Raw genomic sequence first — 14,538 nt, 5'->3', positions numbered from 1 at the left:
GGACAGGGATTAATATATATTACTAAATCACCACTCAGTGGTGGTCTGATTTTCCATGCCAATTGAATGAAGCATTTTCCTTTGTCAAGAACTGTAGACATTAATCAGTGAGGCAGCTTAATTACCCATTCTTTCCCTAGTGTTTGTTTTCCGTGCAGTGTTATGGTATCTTTGGGGCAATATAATTTCTGTTTATTAAAGGAGTTGTCAGAACTTTGTGTTGAAATACGTCTTTGCTCTCTTGAAAGTTTTTATTAATATGTGTTACCTTACCAGATTTCAGGCTTATCAATTGATAATAGTTCTCAAGCACATTCTCAAAACAAGCTTTTTAGTCTTTTGTATGTATTTAGAAACATGTTTAAAGAAATAATAGTATGACCCATTAAAAGAATACTTCTGAAATTTCTATAATTTTAGTGTATTTATTAAATGTAGTTAAATATATGGGACTTGATTTACCATTCTTTTTTTTTTAACCAAACACTAGTTTTAGCACATCTGTCGTTTAATAACTGTTTATTCATTGCTCATTTGTGTATTTTGCTAATGTGAATGTGAAAATAAATATCTTTTGACTAACAGTGGGCTTTATATATTGATTAGCAGGAGAATATAATTTGATTTAATTTTGCTTTATTTTAAAATATTACCAAAGCATTATTTTTGATAACGTAGCTTCAAACTTAAAACTTTCAAAAATAGTAAAAGCAACTCACTCCTATAAAGTTTTTTTTTAAAAATTGTGGTAAATGACAACTGTAAACTCTTAACTAGACTCACCAATTGTTTACTTTTCTTTTTTATGCTTTTTTTCCCCAAATTTTTATTTAAATTCTAGTTAACAATATAGTGTAATATTAATTTCAGGTGAAGAATTTAGTGATTCAACATTTCCATACAACACCTGGTGCTCATTACAAGTGCCCTCCTTAATCCCCATCACCTATTTAACCCACCCCCCAACCCACCTACATTCTCGTATGTTTTTTTTCCTCCATTTATTTTTATTCTGTCAGTCTATCAGTGTATATTTGTTTGAATCATTTGAAAATATGGTGCAAACATCATTCTTCTCTTAAATTTTTCAGTATGTAGTTATTAAGAAAAAGGACATTCTCTTATATTACCACAGTATGCTTATCAAAGTCAGAATTTAATATTAATACTGTACCATCTAATCCACAGTTCAAATTCACATGGTGATAATTTGTCCAATTATCTACTTTACAGGAAGTATTTTTTTCTACTTCTAGAATCTATCCAGGATCATGCAGTACATTTAGTTGTAATGCCTCTTTAGTGTCCTTTAATATAGAACAGTTCTTCAGCCCTTCTTTGTTTTTCTTGACCTTGACATTTTCAAAGAATACAGACCAATTATTTCGTAGAATATCTGTGAATTCAAGTAGTCTGATGATGAGTTTTGGGTTATGCATTTTTGGCAGGAACATCACAGAAGTGATGTTCGAATCTTGTCAAGATGGACATGATGTCTTTTTTTTTAAAGCCAAATCTTACTTTTTTTTTTAAAGATTTTATTTATTTATTTGAGAGAGTATGTGCTCGAGAGAGAGAGAGAGAGCGCACGAGCTTGAGCGAGAGAGCACAAGCAGGGGGAGCAGCAGAGGGAGAAGCAGACTCCCCGCTGAGCAGGGAGCCCGATGTGGGACTCAATCCCATTATCCATTCATCTGTCAATGGACATCTGCACTCTTTCCATAGTTTGGCTGTTGTGGACATTGCTGCTATAAACATTGGGGTGCAGGTTCCTCTTCAAATCACTATGTTTGTATCCTTTGGATAAATACGTAGTAGTATAATTGCTGGGTTGTAGGATAGTTCTATTTCTAACTTTTTGAGGAACCTCCATACTGTTTTCCAGAGTGGCTGCACCAGTTTGCATTCCCACCAACAGTGCAAGAGGGTTTCCCTTTCTCTGACCTGAACCAGTCTTGTGTTCCCAATCAGCTTTATCATCAGGCTTAGCTTCTGAGCCCAGGTAGGGTAGTTCTATTTTTAATGTCCTGAGGAACCTCCATACTGTTTTCCAGAGTGGCTGTACCAGTTTGCATTCCCACCAACAGTGTAAGAGGGTTCCCCTTTCTTTGCATCCTTGCCAACTTGAGAAAGTTTTAATTTTGATGAAGTCTAAATATATCAGGTTTTTCATTGTATGGTTATTGTTGCCATGTTGAAAAAAATCTCCAGGTATGGAGGTATTCTCTTCTTTATTGTTTATAATTTTAACTTTTATGTTTAGATCTGTGATCCATCTTGAATTAATTTTTGTAAGCGGTGTGAAGCTGTATTTAGGTTCCCTTTTCCCCCCTATGTGGATACCTAGTTATTTCAACACCATTTGATTAAAGTACTTTTTATTTGCCTTGAATTTTGTTGTGTTGTCAAAAATCAACTGGTTATATAAGTGTGGCTCCATTTCTGAACTCTGTTCTGTTCTGCTCATTCATTAGGTTATCCTTATGCCAACAACTCACTGCCTTGATTACTGTAGTTTTATAATAAGTCTTTAAATCATATTCTCTAAGAGTTGTAACTTTTTTCCCCTTAAGATTGTTCTGGCTATTGTAGGTTCTTTGAATATCTATAGGAATTTTGTCATCAGCTTGCCAGTTTCTTTACATGGGCTTGCAACTTATACTTCAGTTTGGGGAGAATTGATATTTCAATAACATTGAGTCTTCTGGCCTGTAGAAATTGTATAGATCTTCACTTATTTAGGTCTTTTTTTTCCCTCTCTGCTATATTTTAAGGTTTTCAAGAAATCTTGTACATTGTTTTTATTAAATGTGTTTTTAAGTATTTTGGTTTTTATGATGATATTCTTAAATAGAACTTCAAAAATTTTGTTTCTAATTATTTCCCACTAGAGTTTTATTTTATTTTATTTTATTTATTTATTCATGAGAGACAGAGAGAGAGAAGCAGAGGGAGAAGCAGGCTCCCAAAGAGCAGGGAGCCCGATGTGGGACTCGATCCCAGGACCCCGGGATCATGACCTGAGCCGAAGGCAGACGCTTAACCATCTGGGCCACCCAGGCGCCCTCCCACTAGAATTTTAAAAGAGCTACACGAATACTAAGGTCTTGCTAAATTCAGTTATTAGTACTATTAGTTGCTTAGCAGATTCCTTAAGATTTTCTTTGCAAACAATCATGTCATCTATAAGTGGAAAATACTTTCTTTGCGATCTTTTTTTTTTTAATTTTATTTATTTATTTCAGACAGAGAGAGAGAGCATGAGTGAGCTGGGGGGAGGGGCAGAGGGAGACGCAGGCTTCCTGCCGAGCAGGGAGCCCGATGCGGGGCTCGATCCCAGGACCCTAGGATCATGACCTGAGCCGAAGGCAGACGCTTCACTGACTGAATGCCCCTTCCTTTGTGGTCTTTATGCCGTTTATTTCTTTAGCCTTATTGTCTTATTGCACTGGCTTGGACCTCTAGAACAGTGTTAAGTAGACAAGATGAGAGAGACATTCTTGCCTTATTACTGGTCTTAGAGGAAGAAAAAGCATTGTATATTTCATCATTTGTGCAATGTTAGATGGTCCCTCCCACCCCATTTTCCTTTCTTCTTCTTTTTTTTTTTTTTTTAAAGATTTTATTTATTTATTTGAGAGAGAGATAGTGAGAGAGAGCATGAGCCGGGGGCTGGGGAGAGGGAGAAGCAGGCTTCCCGCTGAACAGGGAGCCCTACTTGGGGCTCGATCCCAGGACCCTGGGATCATGACCTAAGCCGAAGGCAGATGCTTAATGGACTGAGCCACCCAGGCGTCCCCCATTTTCCTTTCTTAATTAAGAGATCTTTTCTATTCCTAGTTTGTTGAGGTTTTTAAAATCATGAATAGGTGATGAATTTTGTAAAACATTTCTATATCTATTTAGATATATACATCATTTTTCTTTTTACTTTAATGTGATTTATAGTGAGTGGGTTTTGAAAGTTAAACTATCTTTGCATGGCTGGGATAAACCCCACATGGTCATGATGTCTTTCCACTGCTTATGTTTTCTGAAATAATACATGTAGGCTTGGTATTATTTCTTCCTTAAATGTTTGGTAGATTTTATCAGTGAAACCACTAGGTCTGGAGTTTTCTTTGTAGGAAAGTTTTTGATGATGAATTCAATTTATTTAATAAACATGAAGGTATTGAGAGTTCTTATTTATCTTGTGTTAGTTTGGTAACTTAACCTTTTAAGGAAATTTTCTACTTCATCCAAGTTATAAAATTCATTGGCCTGAAGTTTTTCATAATATTCCTTCATTACTCTTTAAAAAATATCTTTAGTATCTATAGTTATCCACTCTTTCATTCCTGAGATTGGTAGTTTGCTTTCTTTTTTTTTTTTTTTTTTGGATTTTATTTATTTATTTGACAGAGAGAGAGACACAGCGAGAGAGGGAACACAAGCGGGGGAGTGGGAGAGGGAGAAGCAGGCTTCCCGCAGAGCAGGGAGCCCTATGCGGGGCTCGATCCCAGGACCCTTGGATCATGACCTGAGCTGAAGGCAGACGCTTAACGACTGAGCCACCCAGGCACCCCTGTGTTTCTTTTTTTTAAAGAGAATTTTGCTAGGGTTTATTGGTTAATTTTTGCAGAAAGACTTATGGCTTTACAATTTTTTCTTGATTTTTTTTTTGTTTGTTTGTTTTTTTATTACCAGTATGTTATTTTCCTTATTCTACTTCCTTTGTTCTTCCTCCCTACCCCTTTGTGTTTAATTATTAGCTTTGCCTTTTCTAATTTCTTAAGATAGAAACATATATCCTTAATTTTAATCTTTCTTCTCATATTATAAACTTTTAAAGCACTGCTTTGGCTACATCTCACAAATTTTGATTATATTTTCATTAACATTCAGTTCAAAATTTTTGTTTGTTTGTTTCCCTCTTCATTATTTTTTTTGACTGTTGGATTATTTAAGTTTGTTATTTAATTTCCAAATACTTGGATACTTTTCTCAGCATTGTATTGCTGTAGCTTTCTGATTTAATTCCTTTGTAGCCTTTGGAATTTCAGTCTTTGGAAATCAGTGTGACTTACTTTAGGCCCAGCATATAGTCTATCTTGGTGAACATTCTTTAGACACTTGAAGAGGAGCTTTGGTAAATGTCAGGTCAAGATGATCAGTAGTGTTGTTCATATATTCTATAGCCTTACAAATTTTTGTACTTTTGTTTAACTGTTATTCCTATTTATTTATGTAGAGAGAGCATGTGGGCATGTGAGTGGGGGAAGGGGCTGGGGTGGGGCATTGGGAGAGGGAAAGAGAGAATCCTAAGCATGTTCCATACCCAGTGCAGAGTCCGACATGGGGCTTGATCTCATGACCCTGAGCTGAAATCAAGACTCAGACGCTTAACTGACTGAGCTACCCAGGTGCCCCTATGTAAAGAGTATATTAAAATCTCGAACCATGGGACACCTGGGTGGCTCAGTCTTTAAGCGTCTGCCTTTGGCCTAGGTCATGATCCCAGGGTCCTGGGATCGAGCCCCGCATCAGGCTCCCTGCTCAGTGGGAAACCTGCTTCTCCCTCTCCCACTCCCCCTGCTTGTGTTCCCTCTCTCACTGTGTCTCTCTTTGTCAAATAAATAAAATCTTAAAAAATAAAATAAAATCTCTAACCATGATTGTGGATTTAGCTCTTTCACCCTTTCACTCAGCATTTGCTTCATGTGTTTTGAAACTGTATTACTAGGTGTATACACAGTTTACATGGTTGTGTCCTGATGAATTCATCCTTTCTCATTATAAAATCTTCCAAGTTACTGTGTGGTGTCATTTCTCCTTCAGATTGAAGAAATTCCTTCAGCATTTCTTGTCATACAGATTTGTTCCCAATGAGGTTCCTTTATTTGAAAATAACCAATCTTATTCCTTTTTTTGCCGGCTTTATTGAGGTATATAACTGACAAAATTATAATGTACTTAAAGTATATAACCTGATGATTTGGTATTATATACATTGTGATATTATATACATTCCACAATTAGGTTGATCTACACATCTATCACCTTACCTATTTACCCTTTTTTTATTTTTTTGGTGAAAACACTTAAGTTCTATTCTCCCAGCAAATTTCCATTATACAATATAGTGTTATCAACTGTAGTCACCATTAGATCCTTAGGCCTTGCTTGTAACTGAAAGTTTGTATCCTTTTCTGTCGTTTCCCCTGCCCAACAACCCCTAACAACTATCATTTTACTCTGTTTCTATGAGTTAGCCTTTTTTAAAAAGATGTTTTTTTAGGTTCCACATGTGAGTGATACCATGTAATATTTGTCTTTCTCTCTCTGCCTTATTTCACTTAGCATATGTTCTCCAGTTTTATCCATGTTGTCACAAATGGCAAGATTCCCTTCTTTTCTAAATAATCATTGTATGTATATGTTACATTTTCTTTATCCATTCATCCATTGATGGACACATAGGTTGTTTCCATATCTTGGCTATTGTGAATAATGAATGCTGCAATGAACATGAGAGTACATATGTCTCTTTGAGATAATGATTTCGTTTCTTTGGGATATATATCCAGAAGTGGATTGCTGCATCATAAGAAAGTTTCTTTAAAAATTTTTTTCTTCATTAAACATTGTTTTATTTTTAATTTTTTTATTTTTAAAGATTTTATTTATTTGAGAGAGTGCATGCATGAGGAGGGAGAAGAGCAGAGGGAGGAGCAAAGGGAGAGGGAGAAGCAGACTCCCTGCTAAGCAGGGAGCCCAATGGAGGAGAATTGGGACCTGAGCCCAAAGCAGATGCTTAACCGACCAAACCACCCAGGCGCCCCCATTAAACATTGTTTTCATGGGTCTCAAAATTCTGTGACAGATTTTTGGTAAAGCTGTTTCCATTAAAAAAAGTACTGAATTTGAAATTAAAAACTTAGAACTGCTGCATGCACGTGCGCGCATGTGCGCGCGCACACACACACACACACACACACACACACACACACACCCCCAAATAGTTCACAAATTATTCTTCTTTCCTTCTTAAGGTTTTATCTGCATTATTATTGTTAACTAGTCTTTTAAACTTAAATGGCTGATTGAGACAATAGTCCTGAGACTATTCTTCTAGCACTGATTAAGACTTGGGTGGCAGGTATTAGGAATAATATTCGTTTAGATTTCTGAGCTTTCTGAGCAGACTTGGTGACCTTGGCTGCTCCAGCAGCCTTCTTGTCCACTGCTTTGATGATACCCACAGCAACTGTCTGTCTCATGTCATGAACAGCAAAATGACTCCTAAGAGGGTAGTCAAGAGAAGCTCTCAACACGTATGGACTTGCTAGGAATCATATCAACAATGGCAGCATCCCCATTTCAAGAATTTCTTCCAGCTTCTTCTCAAAATTATTAGTCTTTTAGCACAGGAAACTTGTGAGCAGCGTGAAGCTGTGTGACCATCCAGCACAGGCACACAGCCAGCACTGATTTGGCCTGGATGGCTCAGGATATCACATGAGCCATAAAGCCAGTTGCTTCTGTTGGTGGGTCATTTTTGCTGTCACCAGCTGTGTTACCTTAATCAACATCTTTGACAGACATATTCTTGATTGAAGCTCACATTGGCCCTAGGAAGAGCTTCACTCAAGCTTAAGCTGTAATGTTGACTGGAACAAAGGTGACCATCATGCTGGGTTTGACAGTTTTCACTCAGCCTATAAGGATAGAACCAATACCACCAATTTCATAGATGTCTTGATGGGGAGGAACAGATGCAGGAGTTTGTTAGTTGGATGAGTTGATTGTAGGATACAGGTCAGAGCTTCAAGCAGTGTGGTTCCACTGGCATTGCCATATTTAAGGATTGTTTTCCATCCTTTGAACTAAGGCATGTTGTCACCATTCCAACCAGAAGTTGGCACAAATGTTACTGAATGTCAGGGTTGTAGCCAGTTTTCTTAATGTATGTGCTGACTTAATTAATTTCCTCATATCTCTTCTGTCTGTAGGGTGGCTCAATGGAATCCATTTTGTTAATACCAATAATTAGTTTCACACCCAGTGTGTAAGCCAGAAGGGCACACTCATGGATCTTCCTGTTGTGGGATTGTTGAGTGTGATGGTCAAGATGTTTCACGGTGCAACTTAGTAAGTATTCAGGTAGCACAGGGACAGGACCCGTGGACAGAAATGTTTCATGGTACAACTTAGTAAGTATTCAGGTAGCACAGGGACAGGACCAGTGAACAGAAAGAGCTGCACTTTTGCTGTATGAAGCTGGTGGTTATATGCTTAGTGCTCAAGGGGGAGGGGACGTATATGGAGTATTAGATCATAAATGTTTTCTCCAAATTTCTACGTAAAACTACTTTTGCAAGATTTCCTTGGTGCTTGACTATTGGTGAGATTTACAGGCAGTCATGAGACCCTTTGAGAATGTAGCAACCAGCATGTATTTGATCCCTATGCAGGCTATAGGGCTAAAGGTGAACATTTTTCTGCTTCTGTCCTTTATCATTCCCATTCTTGCTTCAAGTTCATTAACACCAGCAACAACAACCAGGACAGCATGGTTACCCTGACATATGCCTCTAATCATTTTTTTTTTTTTTTATAAAATCTCTGTGTGTTAAGGCATCAGTGATGGTCACTAACACTTGCTAGTCTCACAGTTCCACAGAGAGATATCAATGATGATACCATGCTCACATTCAACTTTCAGTTCATCCAAGATCCAGGCATACTTGAAGAAGCTCTTTCTCATCTCAGCAGGCTTCTTCTCAAATATTGTTACGGTTCTTATGTTGATCCTACCGCATTTGTAGATCAGATGGCTAGTGGTAGTAGACTTGCCCAAATCTACGTGTCTAATGACGATGGAAAAGGTTTGAATCTTTTCCTTACCCATTTTGGCTTCGGATTTAGCAGTGGTTTCATGACACCTCTGTTCTGGTGGCAAACCCATTGTGAAAAACTATTTTTAATTTCTTGAGGAACTTCCATGCTGTTTTCCATAGTGGCTATACCAGTTTACACTCCCACCAGCAATGTATAAATACTTCCTTTTCTCTACAACCAGCATTTGTTATCTCTTGTCTTTTTGATAATAGACATCTTAACAGGTGTGGGGTGATCATGTCATTGTGGTTTTGATTTGCATTTCCCTGATGATTAGTCACTTTGAGCACCTTTTCATGTTCTTGTTGGTCATTTCTATGTCTTCTTTGGAAAAGTGTCTATTCAGATCCTCAGCTCACTTATTTGGATTATTTGGTTTTTTTTGCTTTTGAGGTGTACGAGTTCCTTCTAAATTTTGGTTGTTAACCCCTTGTTGGATATATGGTTTACAAATATTTTCTCCCATCCATAATTGCCCTTGATTTTGTTTGTTTCCTTTGGAGTGCAGAAGCTTTTTAGTTTGATGTAGTTCTACTTGTTTATTTTTGCTCTTGTTACCTTTATTTTTGGTGTGAAATCCAAAAAAAATCATTGCCAAGACAAGTGTCAAGAATCTTACATCCAGGGGCACCTGGGTGGCTCAGTAGGTTAAGCATCTGCCTTTGGCATGGGTCATGATCCCAGGGTCCTGGGATTGAGCCCCATGTCGGGCTCCCTGCTCAACGGGGAGTCTGCTTCTCCCTCTTACTTTCCCTCTCTGTTCTCCCCCTCTCTCTCTCAAGTAAATAAATAAAATCTTAAAAAAAAAAAAAAACCTTACGTCCTGTCTTTCCTTGTATGAGTTTTACAGTTTCAGGTCTTATGTTCAAATCTTTAATCTGCTTTAAGTTGATTTTTATTATAGTGTAAGATAGGGATGCAGTTTTGCTCTTTTGAATGTGGCTATTCAGTTTTCCCAGCAGCATAAAATTCCTTTTTAAAAACCTTCATTTCTGACTTTTTAAAAAATTCCTTTCAGCACTTTAGGATCTTCCATTTGTCTTTTGACCTCTAATTTTTCTCATTAGAAGTTATCATCATACCATCATTCTTACTTATATAATGTGTCACTGTTTTTCCTCCGCCTGCTTTTAAGATTTTTTTCTTTATCATTGATTTTTAGCAGTTTGACTTCAGTGTGTCTAGGTGTGATTTTCTTTGTATTTATCTTGCCTGGTGATTGCTGGACTTCTTGGGTATCTAGAAAATAATAGTTTTGTTTTTTTTAATTATTTATTTATTTGACAGAGGGACAGTGAGAGAGGGAACACAAGCAGGGGGAGTGGAAGGAGAAGCAGGTCTCCCGCTGAGCAAGGAGCCTGATGCGGGGCTTGATCCCAGGACTAGGATCATGACCTGAGCTGAAGGCAGACACTTAATGACTGAGCCACCCAGGCACCCCAGAAAATAATAGTTTTCAATAAATTTGGGAAAATTTCACCCTTTTTTTCTTCAAGTATTATATTCTGCTCCGTTCTCTCTATTCTCTCCTTCTGAGATTCCACTCATACCAGAGTGTTTGATATTTTCCATAGGTCAATGAACCTCTGTTCTTTTTCTTTTTCCTGTTCTTTATATTATATAGTTTCTTGATCTGTGTTCATGTTCACTGTTTCTTCAACTATTTTCTGTTTAACTCAGTGTATTTTTCATTTCAGATACTGTACCTTCCTGTTCTAGAATTTCCATTTTATATTTCTATTTTTGTAATCTCAATTCTGCTATTTTGAGTAGCCATATATCCATTCATTATCATTATATATTTAATAGCTTATTTTGTACTCTTTCAGATACTTGTTTACTAATTTGGATTTGGCTCATCTTGTTTCTATTGTCTACTTTGTTACTTGACTAGGGGCTACATATTTTTCACATTTTTTAGTGGGTCCCATCATTTTTATTGTGTCCTAGGTATGTGGGTATTACATTTTAGAGTCTTTGGAATCTGTTCTGTTATTCTGCAGAGTGTTAGCTTTGTTTGTTTGTTTTTTAGCAGGCATTGTTAATTTGACTGGATTCACATTTCAAACTCTTGTCTCCCCTGTGGTGGGCAGCAACTGAAATCACTGCTTACTTCTTTCATTATTTAAGCTATTGCTCTCTACTGTGCTACTTGGAGTCTGTCCTGTGCATCCTATGAATGTGTAGTTCAGGGGTCAGCCAGGGGTTTCAATAATATTTTTTCTGCATCTGTGGCTCCCTCTACTCCAGGACTTTGTTCTCCTTTCTTTCTTTCCCTTCCTTCCTTCCTTCCTTCCTTTCTTCTTTTTTTTGTTTTTTGAAAGATGTATTTATTTTAGAGAGAAAGAGAGAGAGCATGTGTGCACAAGCGGGAAGGGCAGAGGAAGAAGGAGAGAGAATCTCGAGCAGGCTCCGTGCCCAGCTCAGAGCCTGACTGATGCGGGGCTTGATTTCACAACCCTGAGATCATGACCAGAGCCCAAACCAAGAGTTGGACGCTTAACCCACTGTGCCACCCAGGCACCCTTGTTCCTCTCTAGCTACTCTGTTAGCTTAAAATTTCATCCTCCTATTCCTCAGGCCATAAGACTGTGGCTTTATGATTGTGTTTAGCTGTTCTGTGCTAACTAGACTGGAATGTTCTCTCAGATGAAAACTGAGTTTCCAGTATCTGTGTGTATTGAGTGAGTGATTTTGAAATTCTCGGAAATATCCTAACAAAAATAGTAACCATTGTATTCCTGTCTAAACTAACTATCTGAAGAATTTTTTCAGTTGTCTTTTTAAAATAGATTTATTCATATTCTATATAGTTTAACCATTTAAATGAAAAATTCAGTGATTTTCAGCATAGTCATATAGTTGTGCACCATTACCACGATCAGCTTTAGAATTTTCCTCACTACTGAAAAGGCCATATTTACTGGCAAGTCACTCCAGTTCCTTCCAATCTCCCATCTCCAGCCCTAGGCAGTTACTTTGTGTCTCTGTAGATTTGCCTATTTCAGACATTTGTATATAAATGGAGTTATTCAGAGTGTGGTTCTTTGTGACTGGCTTCTTTAACTTACTATAATGTTTTCAAGGCTGATCCATTTTGAAGCACCTGACAGTACTTCATTTCTTTTTTCTTTCATGCCAAATGATATTCCATTGTATGGATATACCACATTTTACTTTCTTATTCATCCATTTATAGACCATTGAGTTGATTCCACTCTTTGACTTTTATTAATGCTACTGTGAACATTCATGGACATGTTTTTATGTGGACATATATTTTCATTTCTCTTGGGTAGCTACTTAGGAGTGGAATCAATGAATTTTATATTAACTCTGTGTTTAACCTCCTAAGGAACTGCCAAACTTTTCCAGAGTGGCTGTATCTTTTATATTCCCACCAGCAATGCATGGTGGTTCTAATTTCTCCACATCATTGACAACACATTATTATTATTTTTTTAATTTTATTTTTATTGTTATGTCATCATACAGTACATCTTTAGTTTTTGATGTAGTGTTCCATGATTCATTGTTTTCGTATAACACCCAGTGCTCCATGTAATACGTGCCCTCCTTAATACCCATCACCAGGCTAACCCATCCCCCCACCGCCTCCCCTCTCAAACCTCACTTTGTTTCTCAGAGCCCATAGTCTCTCATGGTTTGTCTCCCCCTCCCATTTCCCCCCCCTGTATTTTTCCCTTCCTTCTCCTAGTGTCCTCCATGCTATTCCTTATGTTCCACAAATAAGTGAAACCGTATGATAATTGACTTTCTTTGCTTGACTTATTTCACTTAGCATAATTTCCTCCAGTCCCATCCATGTTGATGTAAAAGTTGGGTATTCATCCTTTCTGATGGCTGAGTAATATTCCATTGTATATATGGACCACATCTTTATCCATTCTTCTGTTGAAGGGCATCTCGGCTCTTTCCACAGTTTGGCTATTGCGGACATTGCTGCTATGAACGTTGGGGTGCATATGGCCCTTCTTTTCACTACATCTGTGTCTTTGGGGTAAATACCCAGTAGTGCAATTGCTGGGTCATAGGGTAGCTCTATTTTTAATTTTTTGAGGAACCTCCACATGAAGACAACACATTAATTTTTTTTGCCTTTTTGATTATAGCCTTCTAGTGGGTATAAGGTGATATTTCATTGTGGGTTTGATTTGCATTTCCTTGGCTAATGACATTGAGCATCTTTTCATGTTTTTATTGGACTTTTCTTTATCTTTTTTGCAGAAATGTCTATTCAGATCCTTTCCCATTTTTTAATTGTATTATTTGCTCTTACTATGAGTTGTAATTGCTCTTTATGTATTCTAGGTAGAAGTCTCTTATCAGATACACTATTTGCAAATATTTTCTCCTATGGGTTGTCTTTTTTGCTTTTTTTAATGGTGTCCTTTGAAGCACAAAGGTTTTTAATTTTGACCAAGTCCAGTTTATCTCTTTTTCTCCTTTTGTTGCTTGTGGTGTTATATCTAAGAAGGGTTTGCCTAACCCAAGATCACAAAGACTTACGCCTGCGTTTTCTTCAGTTTTATAGTTTTGTCTTGTACATTTAGGTCTATAGTATATTTGGAGTAAATTTTTGTGTGTGTTATAAGGAAGGGATCCAACTGCAGTTTTTTGCATATGGATGTCAAGTTGTCCCAGCACTATTTGTTCAAAAACATATTTTTTTGTATTGTTAAAAATCAATTGAATGTGTATTTAAGGGTTTATTTCTGGATTCGCAAGTCTATTCCATTGATCTATGTCTTTCCTTAGGCCAGTACCACACTGTCTTGATTATTATAGCCTTGTAGTAAGTTTTGAAATCAGGAAATGTGACTCCTCCAACCTTGTTTCTGTTTTTATTTATTTATTTATTTATTTATTTATTTTTATTTTATTTATTTTTTTAAAGATTTTTATTTATTTATTTGACAGAGACACAGCGAGAGAGGGAACACAAGCAGGGGGAGTGGCAGAGGGAGACGCAGGCTTCCTGCCGAGCAGGGAGCCCGATGCGGGGCTCGATCCCAGGACCCTGGGATCATGACCTGAGCTGAAGGCAGACACTTAACGACTGAGACACCCAGGCGCCCTTGTTCCTGTTTTTAAAGATTGCTCTGGCTATTCTAGGTCCTTCCCATTTCCATAGAATTTAATGATCAGTCAATTTCTGCAAAAAAGCCAGCCAAGAATTTGATAGGGATTGAATTTTATTTATAGATGAACTTGAGGAGTATTATCATCTTACGAATATTAAGTCTTCCTATCCATGTCTTTCCATTTATTTAGGTTTTTAATTTTTTTCAACAGTGTCTATGGTTTTCAAAGTACTAGTTTTGCACTTCTTTTGTAAAATTTGTTCCTGAGTATTTTGTTCTTTTTGATGCCGTTGTATACAAATGTCTTTTAAACCTTTTAAAAATTTTTGCATGTATATACCTACTAGCTCCCTCTCCTCTATTTGCTGCTCCATGTATTTCTTCTCTTTATCCTATTTTAATTCCAGTGTTGCACTGATATCATGAAACATTCAGAAAACATTTATGTGACTTCTTTCAGCAGTCATATGGCATGTGTATTTTGTGTCAGGTACTGTATTACAGGGAGTATGGAGTTGATTAAACATCTTGTGTTTTCAAAGAGGGGTCA

The 14,538-nt window shown here is 37.1% G+C and overlaps 1 protein-coding gene and 1 pseudogene across 4 annotated transcripts in view; one reads left to right on the top strand and one right to left on the bottom strand.

Annotated features, from left to right (window-relative positions):
* EXOC2 (exocyst complex component 2) overlaps positions 1-14,538 on the top strand; it is a 260,110-nt gene that overhangs the window by 34,399 nt on the left and 211,173 nt on the right. The window lies entirely within an intron of this gene.
* Positions 7,015-9,011, bottom strand: LOC116645011 (annotated as a pseudogene).

Source organism: Phoca vitulina, unplaced genomic scaffold (genome assembly GCF_004348235.1).
Source record: "Phoca vitulina isolate PV1807 unplaced genomic scaffold, GSC_HSeal_1.0 scaffold31, whole genome shotgun sequence".
NCBI classification, from domain to species: domain Eukaryota; kingdom Metazoa; phylum Chordata; class Mammalia; order Carnivora; family Phocidae; genus Phoca; species Phoca vitulina.
Note: the sequence above shows the minus strand (reverse complement) of the source record. Positions and strands in the feature narration are given on the sequence as shown.